Raw genomic sequence first — 21,238 nt, 5'->3', positions numbered from 1 at the left:
ATATGGATAGATAGATAGATAGATAGATAGATAGATAGATGATATAAACAGAGAATAACAAATGATGGGAAGGTTGAGGAGAAAGGGGAACACTTCCAAACTGTTGGTGGGATTGTAAATTAGTACAGTCATTATGGAAGTCAGTATGGAAGTTTGACAGATAACTACCGATAAAACTACCATATGATGCGGCAATACCACTACTGGGAATATACCCAAAGAAATGGAACTCGACATGTCAGAGAAACCTGCACTCCCAGGATTATCACAGTTCTATTTCAATAGCCAAAATTCTTCCATTCACGGCAGTGTGAATGAGCTCGGAGAAAATTATGTCAGGTGAAACAAGCCAGGAAGAGAAAGATAAATACTGCATATCCCTATCACTACTCACAAGTGGGGGAGAAGAGAGAGAGAGACACACACAGAGAGAGAGAGAGAGATAGAAGGAAGTGAAAAAACATGCTAAAAGAAGGAAGGAAGGAAGGAAGGAGAGAGAAAAAGAAGAAAGGGAGGAAGAAAGAATGTAACAAGGAAGGAAGAAAGGACAGAAAGTAAAAGAAAGAAAGAAAGACAAAAAGAAAAGAAAAAAGAGAAAAGAAAGAAATGTAATCATCACAGTAATACATTGAACTTTCAGAAGGAGAGAACAGAACTGTGGTTACTAGACTTGGGAAAGGGTGATGGGGATGGGGTGTTAATGAGTAATTGGTTAATGGACAAAAGGAATGATTACATTTTGTAATGACGTGAATGTTAATTATCCTGATTTGGTCATCACACATTGTATACAGTTATTGATATTCATCTCTGTATCCCACAAATATGTATGATGAATTATTAAAAAGGAAAGAAAGTGAATCTTTCTACATTTCTCTTTGCTCCACTTCTATCTGTGAAAGGGTTGTCAGTCACTGAAGGACCCTTCAAATAACGCCGTCTCCTATAAAAATCCATTTACAGCTTTAGAAGGCAAAAGAAGTTATTTTTATCATCTGCCCATCCATAGCAACTTGAAATGTTTCTATAGCGCTGATTCCATTATAATTTGTGTTAGAATCTTTTTATACACACTTTTTAAATATGCTATTCTATGAGCTCTTCCAAGGCAAGATTTCTTACTTTTTTATATCTACATTAAGATCATACTTAGCATAGATCTTGGCATATAATACAATATCAAAATTTTCCTGAATCCAAGTGAATAAGTGCTCTGCCTCAAAATGCTATGCAGCTTTTGTGTTCCATACAGAATTCTAAAACATCATTCAATATTGATTATGGGGTATTTAAACTTTCTATCCATTAATCTTTCTACTGGGCCATTAAAACTATATTTCGTCTTCTAATTAGAGGACCAAGTAACTTGAACAAACCTGGCCTTTCAGACTTCACTATGGCTGCAGCAACACCATCGGTTACAATCTAGGTTACATTGATTTACTGCATAACAAATGGAGATTTGTCAACTAGTCAAAACTGTATACTTTTCTCAGTACTCATGTTAGGCCACAATATTTCTTCTAATTGCAATGAATTCACTGAGTTAAGTGGAAAATAATACCTTTTCCTCCTAGGAGATTTAATTGATCATATCTACTTTTATTTTGGTTAACGTTAATTCTTATCATGAAAAACTAAAATTTCCAAGGAATGAGTTGCATTAATAAGTATTGGTTTTCACTGATTTGAAAATTTAGGAATATGAAACGTGGTTTGAGCAGTGTTATGAGAATTCATAGGCATTTAAAGATTTTTGTCAGAGCTATTTAGAAATCTGAAATTGAAAACAGATGAGGTCTGGATCTGACAGGAAAGAGCCCTTAGATTTAACATGAGATAGTGTAGGATCCATTTTCCTTTTCTCTTCAAATGGTAAGGGGCAATTTGGGTATTATTCTTGCACAACCTATATAGACTTTTTCTGATCTCTACATTTTGTTTTTGTGGTAAGGTCTGACTTAATTCAAATCTATGTGATATTTTGTGATGGGTTTTTAAAAATAGTTGTTGTTCTCAGCACCATTTGCTGAAGAGGCAGTCTCTTCTGCAGTGCATAGACTTGGTGCCTTTGTCAAAGTTCAGATGAATGTAGGTGTATGGGTTGATTTCTGGATTCTCTATTCTGTTCCACTGGTCCATGTGCCTATTTTTATGCTAGTACCATGCTGTTTTGGTTACTATAGCTTTTAACTATACTTTAACGTCAGGTACTGTTATGCCTCCAGCTTTATATTTTGCTCAGGATTGCTTTGGCTATTCTTGGTCTTTTGTGATTCCATACATTGTTTTGTTAGGTTTCTTTAGTTTCTTCCATCTATTAGGAAGTATTGTCAAAGAATTATGACAGGGAATGTATGTATAAACAGAGAGAGAGAAGAAAATAGAAAACAGGAAAAGCCCTAAGATCTTTCTAATATCTTTCTAAAGTAAATTATCCCCATTCGAACCTTGAACAACTTCATCATGTAAGACAGAGTACTTCTTCAAGATGAGATCATATTTTTGTTGTCGTTGTTGTTGTTGTTTTTCCTAATTCAATGTCTTACGCTAAAAATTTTACACTTATATTACTAGGATTGCATTTCTAAAATTGGTACATTTTATTAGTTATGTTTGAGTTTTTAAAAATGTTTAAAATTGTAATTTATAAATCAGATAGTTGAAATTGTTAATAACACATGCTACATATGTAAAACATTAAAAATATAGTTAATTTTCTAAAGAATTTCCATTAAAATATGCTTAGTGAATTAGTAAGTTCTACTGTTTTCCTTTGTAACTGTATGTGTATATGTATTTACATGTTTGTGACAAGAGAACTGGAAGTGATGCAATATTTGAGCCACTAGCATCTAATTTGAGGAAAACATGGCTTGTTGCCTCTGCTACCCCCAAATATCCTAGATTGCTTTGCCAGATTTATCTGATTAGGTGCTGCTGTTCTTTTTCTTTGTACTGCTTCACTTGCATTCTTTCTGAAGCCGACATCTTTGACAGGATTAACATTGCACTGGTTCAAACATCCAATCATTCAATTAAAATAAAATTATCATCAAGGCAGAGTTCTACTTGTTGTAGCATTAATCAGTCACACAAATATTATTGCTCTGTATCTTTATTTATTAATCAATTTAGTAAACAAATATCTTTTCTATTCCTTTTGTCTCATGTAATGTATGTTACTGTCATTAAACTGGAATTAGCCTCATGATTTTCTTTCTTAAATACAGGCAATTCGTGGAATTGTAAATCTTGGTTTAAATGATAGAACATCTGCTGCAACTCAGAGCACATTAAGGCAAATAATGACAGGAGTTGATGAGTCAAGTAACCTTTCGGGCAGTGATAGTGATTTAGAGCCTACTTGCTGACCCCCAAGTCAGAACATGGAAAGGACAGAGTCACAGAATGGAAAAGATGGTTCCAATGGCAGTAGGAGTTCTGGTTCCGATTCAAATCCTAGACCCCAATCAAGTTCCTCATCAATTTCCAGGTCAAGCTCCAGGTATATGTCTAGTTCCAGTTCTAGTCCGATGTCCAGTTCCAGCTTCAATAGTGAATATTCAGAAATTAGCTTATTGATGTTTGAAAGCAGTAATGAAGAAAGCTCATCGTCAGACTCACCATCAGAGGCCAGGCAAGAAATGCAACATAGGACCTTTGATGAAGATGACTCTTGGCCCTTTCTTAATCTTGTTCAGTTTTTCATCTTAAATGAAGATGATCATGACCAACCTACAGGACTCAACAAAGCACATATTGAGAACCTGGCAGTAAGAACTTTTGGTGAAATTGATTGATTAACAACCTGTTGTGTTTGCATTACAGAATACATAGAAGGCAACAAGCTTCGCATACTACCTTGTTCCCATGTATATCATGTCCACTGCATTGATCGCTGGCTGCCTGAAAACTCTACCCGTCCTATTTGTTGCCGTAAAGTAATAGACTCTAGTTACAGAGAAAATTCTACCTGAGATGTGAACTCTCATCTATAAAAACTACTATACTGACAGACATAACTGTTATTTGCCTTATGTCCACTTTTGAAGTGATACATATATTAAATATGAAACTTAATTGTCGGTTCCTGAAGAATGATTGTACTTTCTCCAGTTTGTTTCAAAATAAAAGCAAATATTAAAAAGCCAAAAGAAAAAGTGTCCTATCTGACAACAAAGACCAGTTCTACACAGTGGCAGGTTACGGAATTTCGATAGAAACTTAGCAGGTACGCTGAGTAAAAAGGGGTACTAGAAAATAACTCTACCCCTCAGGAGCCAAGAGGACATGATCCGAGTATGTGTGACTTTCTTGGTCACCGTTTTAAAGGAAATTGCTTGCCCTCTGCTTCCTCTTCCCCCCTTCCTATGGGCTTCAATTCTGATGTGTTGCTAGTAAATTGGTTTAGGATTGATCTCAGAAATGGTGAAACAATAAATTGGAAAGAAAGAAACTGTGTGCCTGAGCGACATTGTCTCTGCCTGCTTTCTCCGGACTGTCAATATAAGAGAGAACTAAAACTGCTGTCTAGGGAGTAATTGGGCAAGGGACACAAAGAATATTACTATTTTTAAGATGAACATGCTAATAATATTGAATTGATCAACACATACTGTACATAAATACTCATAGTCAATTCTTTACTCCATAAATATATGTAATCAAAATAAATAAATCAGAAAAAATATAATACAAATCTCTTAATGAACTTTTTGAAGTACCCTCACATGTTTTTCCTCTTGTAGTTGCAATCTTTGTAGACAAACTGATTAACTGAAATATTTACATTGATTTAATTAATATATGTGTCAGTCAGTAATAATTTAGGAATTGATTTTCATGATTTGGAGAATTGTACACCTTGATTCATTTATAAACAATTTTTTTTCTAATATTAGAGATTATTAATGCGGGGGAGATAAAATTAAGGGGGGAAGCCTGCATAGGGAAAATTGCATTATTCTCTACAGCGTAATTGAGAAATATATTTGATTCAGAGCCGAAATGATGATTCACGGGTAACTAAAAGCACTGATATTTGATAGAGACCTGGCGAAATAGGGAAGCAATTTTAGATAGATTATCTTGAATATGGAACAGACATTTCCAGTTATGATTGCAATTTTTAGTCCTTGATGGTTATTTAAGATCTGAGGAATGCTAGGCAATGTTTCAATAGCTGCATGTACAAAAAATAACATCCTTTGCCTCCAGAAGCTGCTCTCAGCACAGATTTCCCCTTCTGCTCCAGGCCAGGGACTTTGTCACACACACGGGCAGTCAAAGTGAAGAGTTTTGACCTTCCATACTTCCTTTCAGTAGTTCCCTTCTCTTCACTTTCCAGTTTCAACAGCCTCTTCCTTTTCAAATCAGCTGACTTTGGCCTCACCTTCCTTCCCCAAACCACCAGTTGCTCTAGAACAAGTCTTCAATCCATGTTCTATGAAGAAATGCTAGGTTTTGTCTTTGCACTCAATCCCTCTTCTGGCACATACAATTACATGCTGTTTAAATTCATATTACTGCTAATCATTTCAAAGAATCAGCACTCTTCTGGCAAGAGAAAATCAAAGGCTAATATTACTAATAGAGAATGGAGTCATAGGGCCTAAGCGTTGGCAGATTATTAATGAACCTGACCTTATGGGTTGTTTGTCACGTAAGAAATCATAACTTAGGAGCACAGTGTGCATAAGCAAAAGTGAAATGTTAATAATCTTTACAGCTAAAGTATATACCCACTGGCTGTCTAGCTCGGTTGGTTAGAGAATGGTCCAGAGTTCTATCCCTGTTCCGGTCAGCCATACAAACACACACAAAAAATACATAAGTGTGTGTGTGTGTGTGTGTGTGTGTGTGTGTGTGTGTGTGCACGCGCACACGCGTGTATCTCCCAGCCCATTAATTAAAATTAAAATAAATGAGGTTTAAAATCATTTTGGCAGAAAGCTACTAAAAGTCAGATATTTCCTAGAAATTTGAAACCCCCTGAGTAGGTTTAACCAACCTCCAACATTCAGAGATATATCTGGAAAATGGCAAAAGACTTTAAGTAAATAAATCAAAAGGATATTGCTTTTTTAAAATTTTTCATATGTGAGCAGGATTTGAAGAATGAAAAGCTCAGAAGGAAGGTAGTAAACATGAATAACACATAGGAAATATTTTACAGAACTTTTACTTTTGTAAGTTGTGTTTTTCACTGAGTTTTAACATTGGCTGGTTGAGGTCATTACTATATTTTTATGAAAGAAGAAATCAGCAAATAAAGCATTGAGAGTGTGGAAGAAAAGTTTAGAAAATTAAAAAATGAAAGAACATTACTCGTGTCAAGTTTTGAAGAATAAGGATAACACATAAGCTTACACTGTTAGCATGCTGGATTATATTGTGGTAAAGTGTGGAATCATAATGAATATTTTATACGACTCATGCTTTTTCCCTAGCATGTTTCAAAAAAGTTACACTTGATTTTCGTGAAACAAAATTATATAGCTTCAACCAAGAAATTCTGTCTTTACGTTAATTAACATAGTTCCATCAAATCTACTTACTCTAAGTAATACTGCTATGTAGGAAAAGGTATAAGAACTTCTGGAGCAATTTCTGTATCTGTAACAATAGAAGTACAGGCATCAAAAAATAGTATTGAATACACACAAATATTTCAAAGTATATTAGTATATATTATGTTATCAACTTAATAGCAATTAATTTTATATTGGTAATATATATATATATATATACACACACACACATGATATGCATATATCACATTTTATTGGTGAACAAAGTAAACTGAAACAAACTCTTGGGCCCATGAGACCATGATATTAAAGTCAATGTCTACTGCAATCATTCAGCATTTAGCACAAAGCCTGACATGCACTAGATTTTCAAGAAATAGTTATTGAATACATGGTGTATTCATGCAATTCTAATTTAGAGCTCTCTGTATTTGAGTACATCCATAGACCTGGTCTTGTGTTTGCATCTAAATAAAAAATTACTACAAGCATTTTCAGGATTATCTCGATCTCTTTATAGCTTAATAAAGCCACACAAACTCAGTGTCCACATTTGCAAGCGTGTTTGTGAATCTTGTTGAGTGTGACTGCTGCTAGATGGCATGTCCTAGTGTAAAAATGACAACTGTTCCCTGTCCACTCTTATAGTCATGTTGACTTATTTTACCAGATGCAAAAACTAAAAGGAAAACTAAAATTTCCTTCTACAGTTGTGATTAGGAAATGAAAAATAACTTAATAAAAGAAAATTTCAGCACTTTCAGTTATTGAGACTCTTTAAATGATAATTCATGGAAACAACAAACTGCATCAGAATAAAGTACCACTTTTCACTTTTTACTTTTCAAGTTAATAAAAAAAGAATGTGGATGGCCAATATTTAAAGGATGGCATTTACTACCTGAAAGGAAAGTTACATTATGAATCATTGTATAAACTAAAGTGTGTCAATCGTTTCAGCGAAGAAGGGTGGTCAAGAATTGAGATGTGCCATGTGTGTAGGGATACATAGGCATGGCATGCTCAAAATAAAACTTGCACCACTACAACTAGATCTGTTTTCAGTGAGAAGTGATTGTGTTTAAGACAAAAATCATAATCTGAAGCATAATTGGAATTTCTTAATTTTATTAGTGTTACTGTTTTATTTGTAATATTTGTAAAATTGTTAGTTTTATAGGTATAAAAACATACCTTTAAGCATACAGATTTTTATAACTAGTTTTATATTTGTGCATAATTAAGTATAATTATAATAACAGTTTGTCACCATTGTGTGTCATTGATTTTTTTTTCTTCCAAAAGAAACACTGTTCAAATACTCATGCATACTCAACATCCAACCCAACTCATGGTTTTAATTTAGAGAAATGATGAGACTAAAACTTGTAATAGGTCACTAAATTATTTAATTCATATTTTTGAGCACCTACTATGTAGAATTTATCATTGAACAAATTAAACACAATCTTTGTCCTAAAGGAGCTCATGGTCCTGCCAAACTTTGAAAACTACCTAGGGAAGAGTCCAGCTAAGAGCGTTACTCTCTGCTATTTACAAGTTATGTGCTTGAAAGATGTGAACTCAATGTAAATTTCCATCAACAGATTAATAGAAATAAAAAATGTGATATACACATGCCATGGAATAGTATTCAGCCTTAAAAAAGAAGGGAATCCGGCAATATGTGACAACATAGATGAACCTTGAGCACATTATGCTAAATGAAATAAGCCAGTCACAGAAAGACAAATACTTCATGGTTCCACTTATGAGATATCTAAAACAGTCAAGTTCATAGAATCAAAAAGTGAAATTTTGGTTGCCAGGGGCTAGGGGGAGGGGGCAATGGAGAGTTACTAATCCACAGAAATAAAGTTTCCATTAAGCAAGGTAAGTAAGCTGTAGTGATCTGCTGAAGAGCACTGTACCCATAGTCAACAATAAAGTATTGTACACTTAAGAATTTGTTGAAAGCTTAGATCTCATGTTGTGTTCTTACAATAATAAAGAGAAGGTGTTACATACTTTCTAATTCAAAATTTCTTTACCTGTAAAATATGAGTGACAATAAAAATTAATTCAGAGAGTTTCTGTGTTAATGAGATAATGCAGAGTGAACAGCCCAGAGACAGATAATAATGATTCTGGATTGATACATCACTTCTCAATACTATCATTAAAAGATGATTTTGTTTATTAATATGCACATATGCATACATTTGTATAATTATGAACACGCAAATACACACACACATACACACCCACATGGACAAAGAGATAAGCCACCAACTCCCACTACTTATGCGAGGAGTTCATAGAACAAGTTTTCATGTTAGTGCCTATAAAGATACCAGGCATATGACAAGTGCTTGATAGAAATATATTGAATGAATGAATGAGAGCTAATCGCTGACTCTGAGTCAGAACTTAATGTCTATTATCAGTTGTGTAACTATTAGTTCTATAACATTTTTAAACGATGAAGGGAATTGAATGTCAAAACAAGGAGTTTTTACAAATTATATCACTAGAATTTTTATTTGTTCACTCTGCACTTATTATGAATAATATCGCAGTGGTTAATTTTATTGGGCCACAGGGCGCTTAGATATTTGGTCAAACATTATAGTGGGTATGTGTGTGTGAGGGTGGTTTTGGATGAAATGAATGTTTGAATTAGTAGACCGAGCGAAGAACATTGTCGTCCCTAATGTGGGCAGTCTTCATCCAGTTACCTAAAGTCTTAAATAGAGCAAAAAGGCTGACCCTCCCCTGATAAGAGAGAACCTCTCCTTCCTAACTGCCTTCAAGCTGAAAAATCAATATTTTCCTGCCTTCAGACTCAAACTGAAATATCAGCTCTTTTTGAGTCTCAAGCTTGTTAGCCTTTGGACTAGAACTACACCATCAGCTCTCCTGGGTTTCCAGCTTGCCAACTGCAGATCTTGAGACTTGTCAGCCTACATAATGTGAGCCAATTCCTTAATACATTTCTTTCTCTCTCATTTCTCTCTCTCTGTCCTTTCTCTCTTTCTCTGTCTCTTTCTCTATATGTGTACGAACAATAAGTTCTGACTCAGTGATTAGTTGTTATTCATTGATGCAATACATTTCTAATGAGCACCTATCATAAGCCTGGTATTTTTACAGGTACTAACATAAAAACATGTTCTATAAACTCCTCATATTTGCAGGGTTTTTTTGCAGCTAAGTGTTATTCAATGTTCCATATAATCCCTTCTTTAAAAAGTAATACATGCAGTAGGCTCAATGATACATTCATGAGGAAGTTAGACCATAAGTAATGGGAGTTGGTGGCTTATCTCTTTCGTCTGTGTGTATATGTGTATACACACACACACGTACTATAGTTCCATTTCCCTGGAGAACCCTTACTAATACAAACACCGACCATAAATATTTCAAAGCCTTTACCTTATTGACCTATATTCATGCTTCTTTTTAAAAATATGATCTGCTCTGAAGATTTCTTACTCTGTCTATATTTAGTTTCATATTCTTCGTTAAAGCAAAACAGGATGGCATGCTTTTGTTTATACACATGTATATCTCCTTTATGGAAATCTGACATTTCAGCCCACGCTTCTTTATTGATTTCCCTTAGAAGAGTTCATTTTTTTAAGTCTTAGGTTTCCCTTAGTTATACCATATATTTTATACTTAACTACTTCCTTAGAAGTTAGTGATGAGTAATGAGAAACCTGAGAGACAACATAACCATCCCTCAGTACACATAAAACTGTACAATTGTATGATTATTTTAAATAGCTGAAGAGTAAAATCAAAGGGACCAATTAATTATTAAATAATCTTGGGAATATAATAAAAACGTTCTACAAAACAAGACATCTTCTAGTTAAGTAGATTCTTACAGTGAAGGCAACAATGGAATCTCCCAAAGAAATTTTTTAAAGTCTACATTAAGACTAAGCACTTGTGTTATACAGAATAAAATTTTATCTCACTGAGAAATTGATCAAGTGCCACTTCTCCATCTCTACTGTATGATTCTTATATAAAAAATAATCAAAGAAACATTGTTACTATTCAGTTTCTTTACAGAATCAACAATTAAATGCCTCTAAAACTTCCTAGATAAGTTTACACAGCGACAGTTTGATATTTGATCCTTTATTTTCTTCATAAAAACTGACTATAAAATAACATTAGAAAGATAAAAAAAAAAAAAAAGAGAAACAAGGTGTCCCTCTCCTTAAAAAATAAACGTTTAAATAAAAGTAGGCATTTTATCCATAACTTTAAAACCATCTTAGGGCACTTATTATATTCTGTCATTCTATCTTGTATTTTAAGAACAGAGACTATGTTTGATTCTCCTAAGTATTTCCAGAATCAAATACAGTGAGTGACACAAAACTGGAGCACATAGGTGGTCATTAGATTAATGCACAAATAAATTAATTATAAATACCTCAATTATAATACCTAGTTTGGTTGGTCTATGACTTTCACTATGAGATCTTTGAATTCCAAGAATATATTTTGTCTTTTTTATTTCCATATACATGTGTAACACCTTGTATGTATTTACTTGAGACAGTACGGGGGAAAAGATGGCAGTTTGTTTTGGTTTTGGTCTACCTCTCCACTAGAATACAAACCCTATGAGAACAAGGATTTTTGTCTCTCTTTTTTACTGGTATATCTCTAAATCTTATATTAGTTTTTGGGCCATATTAGGTAATCAATAGATATTTGTTAAATTAATTAATGAATGAAATGAAATTTTAGATCTGTGGTAGGAAAGTTGAGCGAATGAATGATTGTGAAAGAATGGTTTGCTGAGAATTGAGGAAGAGATGAATTTTGTATAGCTTATATGGCTCATGCCACAGAACATCATTAACGGATTAAAAAATAAAAGGCTTGATGAGTGGCAGTAAAAGTCAGAACGAGGTTGGACAGGATGAAAACATCTGCATGGTTAACAGTGCTTTCTCTAAGAAGTCACCTAAAGCTTTTGTTTTCTTCCAGAGAAAGAAAAAGAGGAAAGTTTTTTTTGCCCAAAAAGAGGGAATTCACAATCTAGGTGAAGAGGATGAGCACATCTAGGATGTTACTGAAGAGATCATTGAAACTGTCCATTTGGGGATCCAAGCAGGACAGGAAGAACGTGTTTACAGAATTGTGCTGAAAGACTGAGAGACTAGAGAGAGTGAAAAGCAGTGAAGAACAAGTTCAAAAGAGTGAAAGATGGAAAAGTGGAAAGATTCACCTTTGAAATTTTGGAGGTGGTGCTCTACTGTCGGAGAAGTGTGAACTTGATCAGGAGTAGAGGAGAAAAGCTTAGGTCGCTGGAGTTAATAAGGTATAGACACTAAGTGAGGAGGTCATCACAACTGTCATTAGTATGGATACTGAAGCCACTGGGAATTGCTGCCATTCAAATAAAGTTTTGTGATATGAAAAATACAACTAATTACATCACAAACAGCACATTTAATGAAACAATCACATTTAAACAATATTCAAATAAGTTGCTTTAAGAAATCCAGGTGATTTAAAAAAGTTGCACTTACATTCATAAAAAACTTTAAAAAATATTATGTAGGTCAGATGGTCGGTGCAGAGTCGCCTACCTTGCGGATGTACCTCAGCACTCATGACACCCCTCCCCTCTGACTTCCTCGAGTTTTCACCTTATGCCCGTACCCCTGACCCGCTGACTACCGTCCCCACCCCCTGTGGCCGACTGCACTTTGCTCGCCTGGCCCCCTGACCCGCTGGCCCTTCTGACCAGCTGACCCCCGACCCCTGACCCCCGCACCAGATCGGCCCCTTCCCTGTAACAGACTCCACCATCGACTTCCGGTCCTGTGGCAGACCTGCTGCCCAACGCCGCCGACGCTGGGAGCGCCGCATCCCTGACCCCCTCCTCCCCACTGCCCTCCACCCTCTGACCCACTGACCCCCATCCCCACGACTGTCTGATCTCCACTCCTCACCCCCCTGACCTGCTGTCCCCGGTCCCTCTGACCTGCTGGACTCAGTCCCTCTGACACCTGACTCCCGACAGATATGGCTCCCCCCACCCCATGTCACGTGACGGTAGCCACCATCCACTTCCGGTCCCGTCACAGACCCGCTGCCTAACGTCCATGTTGGGAGCACCTCGAGGCCGCCGCCACCGCCGCCCGCTCAGCCTTTCACGCGCCGGCGGCCCCTTCGCGGTTCTGCCAGCGCTGCCTCCGCCCGCCATGGCCGCCGTGCTCTCACAGGTGCGCCAGAACTACCACCCGGACTGCGAGGCCGCCGTCGACAGCCAGATCAACCTGGAGCTCTACGCCTCCTACGTCTACCTGTCCATGGCCTTCTACTTCGACCGCGACGACGTGGCCCTCATGCACTTCGCCCGCTATTTCCTGCGCCGGTCGCACGAGAAGCGCGAGCAAGCAGAGCAGCTCATGAGGCTGCAGAACCAGCGCGGAGGCCGCATCTGCCTGCGCGACATCAAGAAGCCCGACCGCGACGACTGGGAGAGCGGCCTCAGGGCCATGGAGTCCGCCTTCCACCTGGAGAAGTGCGTCAACCAGAGCCTCCTGGACCTGCACCACCTGGCCACCGACAAGGCCGACGCACACCTCTGCAACTTCCTGGAGAGCCACTACCTGCACGAGCAGGTCAAGGTCGTCAAGGAGCTGGGGGGCCACCTCACCATCCTGCACAAGATGGGGGCCCCGGAGGCCGGCATGGCAGGGTACCTCTTTGACAAGCTCACCCTGGGTGGCGACGGTGACAAGGAGGACTGAGATGAGACTGTCCCCACGGCCACGGGGTGCCTTCCCCAGGTAACCAGGCCGGGCGTGCATGTTGCCCTTTCCAGACATTCACTTAAGCTTTTCCTTCCTGTGTTGCCCTTGTGCCCAATAAAGTTATTTGGTTCTCAAAGAAATATAGGTGTCCAGCTGATTCGCGTGTGCAAAACTCTCACCTTTTAAGGATAAGGGCAAATCCCCATGCAGGTTTAAAACGGGTATCCAGGGGTGTCTCTCCACCCACCCCCGCCCCGTCCACATGCAGCTAAGATCTCCACGGATGGAGGGGAAAGGTGTTCCGTGGACCTCTGGCGAACACAACATTAGTCCTTCTCTTATATACATTGTGACAGATGTGTGGTGGGTGGTAGAAGTATAAAACTTGGTACCTCTGGGGGATAAATGAAGGGAATGGGATTGGTCAGGTATTAAAAAAAAGGGGTCCTCAGCTTTACCTGAAAACTTTTTTCAAATATGTAAATATTAATGTCTGTTGATTCTAGGTAGCCAGAAGGGGGCCCTGGAAGCTGGCAAGCTCAGCCTGTGCCACAGTAATAACATAGACACCAGCATGAATTCCTGGGGTCACCAGTGCTAGGCTTTTGTATATTCCTTAGAACAAAGTAGTTTAATATATATATGTATTTAATTTTTCTGTGTATATATAGTTCATGTTTATTTACATATGCATTCATTCTACCAGCAGCAGAGTTCATTTTGAATCTCCAGAGTAGATTCTGAATTTTTCCTTAGGAATACATCTTTTGTTCAAAGCAGTTTAGTTATTGCATTATTGTAAATGATATAGTTGCTTTCTAGATCTTTTCTGAGCCTGGTTTTATTTCTCCCCTTGGGATTCAGGTATCCAACTTTGGTTTGATTTTTGTTATTTGCTACAAAGAGAACCACAGCTAATATATCTTATTATCACTACACCTTTATCAGACTCTATTGCAATTATTACTAGTGGAATAAATATCTCCTCTAGGGTAATAAATTACATTTTTCTCTTTTTCCCTGGTATAGAGTCTGCTGAAAGGAAAAAGAATGAAAGGGTGAAAAGGAGAAAATAAAAACAATTGCCTGGATGAAAATACAAAGAAGTGAATGTAGTTACCACAGCCACACCTTCTCATCTGGAAGCATGTTTCCTTCATAATTTATAGGTTTTTAATTCTTTAGACAAGCCTTTATTAGACTATGTTCAGTATCAGCCAGTGCCACAAAACAGTAATAGGTGTTCAGTGAAAAAAATGGATCCATGGCAATGTTATATATCATCTCATCAGAAGCAGAGTTCTTCCTTTTGATTTTCCAGACTAGATTGCTGAGTTTTGGTCAGTAATAAACCCTTTGATAAAAAGCAGTCAGTGACTGCACATTTTTGCAAATGAGACGGCTTCTCTTTCTCTCACGAAAACATGCTAAAATTTCTCAAAATTCAGGGATTCGACTTTGGGAAAAAAATAAGACATATATGTTACACAGCATTTTATTAATAAAGGCCAGGATCATTAAATATATATGTGATGAGTAATATGCTGAATGGGCACTATCTTACACTTCCAACTCTTTCCTCCAATTGAGATCATCAACATTTTCTATCTCATTATTCATATTTGTCTGAGCACCAACTTGCAGTGCATTCCTCCTTAGTTTCAATAGAGGACCTGTCAAGCTTCTCTGCAGTCCTAAAATATATGATGTGGTTCTGTATATTGAAATTGCATTATTCCCAAACAATAGTGGCCAGAAGGCAATATCTAGCTGTGAACTCTTGCAGATTTTTTAATTTAAATGTGTTCCCACAGCTAGTCTCAGGTATCAATTCTCATGACACCTCCAATGAATTTGATAGCATGCCTATTTTATTCACAGGCAGACATCAACATATTACAAAACTATAATTTTCTCAGTATGGAAAACATTCAATCATTTTAATAAATGATTATATTATGCTAGTAAATGACAAGAAAGCTTTTCAATGAGAACGGTGTTTCAGTCTGGACCATCTTATTAACTACAACTTCCATTTTTCTGCTGTTTGGCTGCTTAATTCAATTCAACAATCATCTGTTCTTAATAAATGAGTTGATGCTAGGGAATCAAAGTTAAATAAGACATGGACTTGGCCCAGTTAAGCCAAATGTTAATTATCATTTTGCCAATTTTCTAACACTAAAATACAAATTCAATGTGAAATCATTTTAATAACCAATTAAATCAAGAGTGTAGCTGGAGAATGTTTTCCTTTATCACTCTCTGCTTTATCTTTATTGAAGAGGTAATGCTACACAGTCACTCAACAAATTCTCACAAATGGAAATGCAGTAGTTTTTATAAACTATGAGGACAGATGTAGTCCAGCTAGTCTTCATTCTAAACAAATCTAAAGCATCATCATAATGACAATCATCTGGGGAAATTATGCTATGAAAATAATGTGTTAAGGAAATCCCTCTTCCTAACAATGAGACATGTTACCTGAGGGAGAGGGAAAGTTTGAACAATCACTCAACATGTTTAAGAGAGTAGATTTTAGCAAATAAAGAGGTTAGTCATTTGTTTACATATTTTGTAGTGTTTTCGCCTGGAGACAGAAGATGCACTTGAAGGTATTTTTTAGTAGTGTGGTTTACACAGTAGACATCTAAGGGACTGGTTTTAAAACATCGTTTTAAATCTGGGGAAAAAGTTATTTCCACTGTGGAGTTAAATCTGTAAGAAATCTATAGGTAAAGGTAATCCAAAAAAAAAAAAGTAATAATAATAATTAGAGCAGCCTAAATGGCAGCTCTTTATATCAGAAAAAAGACATGTACTAGTTGAGGATTTTACAGAATCACTACTTGCATTCACTAACTGAAATAGTTGGCACTTCTTGAGAGCTCACTATGTATCAGGAACCAGGTTAAAATATTTACGTAGGTAGCCTCATTTCTGCCTCCCAACAGAAGAGGTGGTGCTACTGTTAAATCCATTTTCTAGATGGTCTCAGTAAAATCAGAGAGATTACGTTCATTTCCTAACTTCCCAGAGCTAATAAGAGGCTGAGCTTGAATTTATCTCAAGACATTTTAAAATTTCCATTTCAATTTTTCATTGACCGTTGGTTGTCCAGGAGCATGTTATTTAATTTTCATGTACTTGTGAACTTTCCAAAATTCCTTCTGTTATTGATTTCTTGTTTTTTACCATAGAGGTCAGAAAAGATATTTGATATGATTTTAATGTTCCTAAATTTTTTAAGATATGTGTTTTGGCCTATCATTTGAACTATCTTGGAAAATGTTCCATGTACAATGGAAAAGAATGTGTATTTTGCTGCTGTTGGATGGAATGTACAGTGTATGTCCGTTAGATCCATTTGATCTGAAATGTATTTCAAGTCTAAAGTTTCCTTATTGAATTTCTGTCTAGATGATCTGTCCATTGCTGAAAGTGGGGTATGGAAGTCCCCTAGTTGTATTATATAGTCCATCTCTCCCTTCGATCTACTAATATTTGTTTCATATATTTAGGTGTTCTGATGTTGAGTGCATATATATTTATAATTGTTATATCCTCTTGATGAATTGACCCCTTTTATCACTATATTATCACACTCCTTGTCTTTAGAGACAGTTTTTGAATTTATATCTATTTTACATGGTATAAGTGTAGTTATTTCTGCTCTTTTTTGGTTTCCATTTGCATGAGATACCTTTTTCCATCTCATCACTTTCAGTATATATGTGTCATTACAGGAGAAGTGAGTCTCTTGTGGGCAGCATATAGTTTTGTGTCACATAATGACAATTCAGTCAACCAGAGACCATATATACAACAGGTCTCATAAGATTATAATGGAGCTGGAAAATTCCTATGGGCTAGTGATGTCATAGTCATCATAACGGCATAGCATAGTTACCTTATGTTTTGCATATTTTGTGTAGCTTAAGTGTACAGTGTTCATAAAGTCTATGGTAGTTTAGAATAATGTCCTAGGCCTTCATATTCACTCATCACTCACTCATTGACTCACTTATGGAACTTCCAGTCCTGCAAGGTCTGTTTGTGGTAAGTGTCCTGTATAGGTGTACCTTTTTCAAAATATTTTATACCATATTTTTCCTGTTCTTTTCCTATATTTAGATATGCAAATACTTACCAACATGTTACAACTCCCTACTGTGTTTAGTACAGTAACATACTGCACAGGTTTGTAGCCTAGGAACAATTATACTATACCATATAGCCTAGGGATATAGTAAGCTACACCATCAAGATTTGTGTAAGTACTCTATGATGTTTGCACAATGATGAAACTGCTTGACAATGCATTTCTCTGAATATATCTATGTCATTAAGTGGCATACAATGTAGTTGGGTCTTGTTTTTTATCCATTCAACCACTCTCCATTTGCATTCAAGGTAATTATTGATATATCAGAATGTACTACTGCCGTTTTGTTTATTGCTTTCTGACTGCTTTGTAGATCCTTTGTTTCTTTCTTCCTTTATTTCTGTCTTCCTTTGTGATTAAGTGATTTTCTCTAGTATTATTCCTTGATTCCTTGCTTTTTATCTTTTGTGTATCTACTATAGGTTTTTGCTTTGTGGTTACCATGAGGCTTACAAAAGAAATCTTACAGTGATAACAGGTTATTTTAAGCTGATAACAACTTAGCTTTGATAGCATAAAAAATCCCTGCCCCTGCAATTTAAATTTTTGATAGCACAATTTGCATCTTTTTATGTTTTGTATTCCTTAAAAAATTATTGTAGCTATGATTGTCTCATAAGTTTGTCTTCTAACTTACATACTAAGGATACAAGTGATTTACACACCACCATTACAGTATTAAAGTACTCTGAATTTGACTGTGTACTTACTTTTACTAGTGAGATTTACACTTTCATATGTTTCTGTGTTACTAATTAGAGTCCTTTCTTTTAGCTCAAAGAACTCCTATTAGCATTTCCTGTAAGACAGGTCTAGTGATAATGAACTCCCTCAGCTTTTATTTATATATTTATTTTTTGTCCTGGAAAGTCTATCTTTCCTTCATTTCTGAAGAACAGCTTTGCCAGGGAGAGTACTCTTGGTTGGCAGTATTTTTCCTTAGCACTTCTAATATATCATGCCACTCTCTCCTGGCCTGTAAGGGCTTTGCTGAAAAATCTACTGCTAGCCATATTGAAACTCCCTTATCTGTTATTAGCTTCTTTTTTCTTGCTGTTTTCAAGATTCTTTCTTTGCTCTTGAACACTAACAGATTAATTATAATATGCCTTAGTGTACTCTTCTTTGGACTGAATCTTTTTAGAAGGTTTTGACCTTCCCATTCCTAAATATTTGTGTCTTTCTCCAAATTTGGACAGATTTCTGTTTTTATTTCTTTTAACAATCTTTTTACCCCTTTACCTTTCTCTTCTCCTTCGCAAATTCCTATAACTTGAATATTTGCTCATTTGTGCTGTTACCTAGATCCTGTAAACTTTTATTCTTCTTTTTTTTTTTTTCTTTTTACTTATTTTTTCTCCTCTGTGTGTTTTCAAATAACCTGTCTTTGAGGTCAAAGATTGTTATTTTCTTATCAATTCTGCTATTGATACTTTCATTATATGTTTCATTTTATTCATTGTATTTTTTAGCTCCTAAATTTTTGTTTTTGTTTTTTATATCAGTTTCATATCTCTGTTAAATTTCCCATTTTGATCATATATTGTTTTCTTGATTTTATTGAACCAATTCTCTATCTTCATGAAGTTTGCTCCGAATATCTTGAATTCCTTGTCACACAGTTCATATATTTCCTTTTCTTTGTGGCAAGCTATTATAAGGCTATTGTGCTATTTTGGTAGTATTGTATGTCCTTTTTTTTTAATGTATCTTTGTGACTTACTTTGATGTCTTCTCTTTTGAAGAAGTAGGAACTTATTCTAGTCTTTGCAGACTAGGTTTGTCTGGGCGATCCCTTCACCAGTCAGCTCTCAGAGAGATTCTCAGCAGCCTGTCTGGCACAATCTGAAGGAAGGTGATGGAGTTTGGATGTGTTGTCCCCTCCAAAACCCATGTGGAAATTTGATCCCCAATGTGGCAGTGTCGGAAACTGATTGAGTCATGGGGGTGGATCCCTCTTGAATGGATTAATGCTCTCCCTAAGGGAGGGGGGAGTAATGAATGAGTTATTGCTCTATTAGCTGCTGTGAGAGCTTGTTTTTTATAGGACCCTGGCACCTCCTCTCTCTCTCTCTCTCTCTCTCTCTCTCTTTCTCTCTCTCTCTCTCGCTTCCTCTCTCGCCATATGATCTGCTTCTACCCACTGACTTCCTGCCACTTTCTGCCATGATTAGAAGCAGCCTGAAGCCCATGCCAGATGCAGCTGTCCCAGAACTGTAAGCAAAATAAACCTCTTTTCCTTATAAATTACCTAGTCTCAGGTATTTCTGTTATAGCAACACAAAACAGACTAAAACAGAAGGCTTGCTACTGAAATCTTTGGGCATGGTGGCCTGGTACCCAGGTCAGCAGGTGGGTGGGCCTGGTGTCTGTGCCTGCATTGATGGGCCAGAAGCATGGATTTACTGGGATGAACTAGTTGATTGGGTCTGTGGAGATGGCCCTGAAGTCCAGGTCCATGAGGATGGGCCTAGAGCCTATATCTATGGGGACCAGCCTGAAGACTGCATCCACAAGGGCTGACCTACTGTTGGTGTAATCCTTGAACGTGAGTCTTCTGGTGTTAAACTGGCACTTGGGAGGCCCGAACCCTGAGTCCATAGAGGCAGGTCTATATACCAGGTTTATGGGGTAGTCATGAAGCCTCAGTCCATAGGTTCTGGCCTGACACCAGGATCTTCTGCGTAGGCCGATACACTGGGTTATAAACCCTCGGTCTTCTGGAGCCTGAGGCCACAGGGACTGGTCTGAAGACTGAGTTCAACCTGATGCTCAAGCTGGCATGGTGCTTGGTTTCTTAGGGTCTGTTGTGGAGCCTAGGAAGGTAGTTGCTGACCTGGTACCTGGAGCCACTGGGGCTGTCCTGGAGCCTGAGTGCTCAGGTCAAGCATAGATATTAGGTCTGCCAGGTCTGGCCTGGGTCCTATGGCCTCAGGTGCGGGTTTGGGACTTGGGTACACGGGAGCAGTCCTGAATCCTAGGTCTACAGGGGCCAATCCTGCATTGGAGCCTACTGAGGCAGCCTGGACCCTGGTTCTTCTGGAGCAGGCCTGTACGCTGAGTTGCTGGAGCATGGGGCCACAGAGACCAGCATGAAGGGTGGGGCAGTGGGGACTCACCTGGCACTGGGAAGGCCTAGGCCCTATCTTCACAGGTATATGCCAGGTTGCCGAGGCTAGTGTGATGACCTGGCACTGGGGCAGGCCTGAAGCCTGGGGTAATGGGGGCCAGCTCAGTGCTGATGGTGGACTAGAGCCTGGGGCCACTGAGGTCAGCCTGGCTGTTGGGTAGCCCAGAGACCAAGCCCACTGAGCAGTCCTGGAGGCTGGCCTGTCATTAAACTGGGATTAGCCTCATGATTTTCTTTCTTAAATAAAGGAAAGAAATGAGAGAAAATTACTATAATAGCAGGCAAAAAAAAAAAAAAAAAAGGCCATTCCAGAGATATGTCTGCTATCTTATAACTCTTAAGAATTAAACAATCCTGTAATACCTTTATATAACATACACCTCAGATGAGAGACAAGAAACTCCTCAACTCAAAAAAAGGGGCACTATTGAATTACCAGTAGTCTGAGGTTGCACAAAGAATCCCCTTCTCCATGACCTCAGAAACCCTTAGTAGGTCTGAAGCCTAGAACTAACCTCAAAGTAGCCCTTTCAAAAACCGGAATCCGATGAGTCTCAAAACATTGCCTAACTCAGGAATTAATTAACTTGATTTTTTCTTCTCAAGATAA

The 21,238-nt window shown here is 37.4% G+C and overlaps 1 pseudogene; it reads left to right on the top strand.

Moving 5' to 3' along the window:
• Positions 1 to 12,775: 12,775 nt before the first annotated feature.
• LOC134367187 (ferritin heavy chain-like) lies at positions 12,776 to 13,287 on the top strand (annotated as a pseudogene).
• Positions 13,288 to 21,238: the final 7,951 nt, after the last annotated feature.

The sequence above is a fragment of the Cynocephalus volans genome, chromosome X, assembly GCF_027409185.1.
Source record: "Cynocephalus volans isolate mCynVol1 chromosome X, mCynVol1.pri, whole genome shotgun sequence".
NCBI classification, from domain to species: Eukaryota; Metazoa; Chordata; class Mammalia; order Dermoptera; family Cynocephalidae; genus Cynocephalus; species Cynocephalus volans.
The sequence above is the reverse complement of the archived record's forward strand: the minus strand, read 5'-3'. Positions and strand labels throughout refer to the sequence as shown.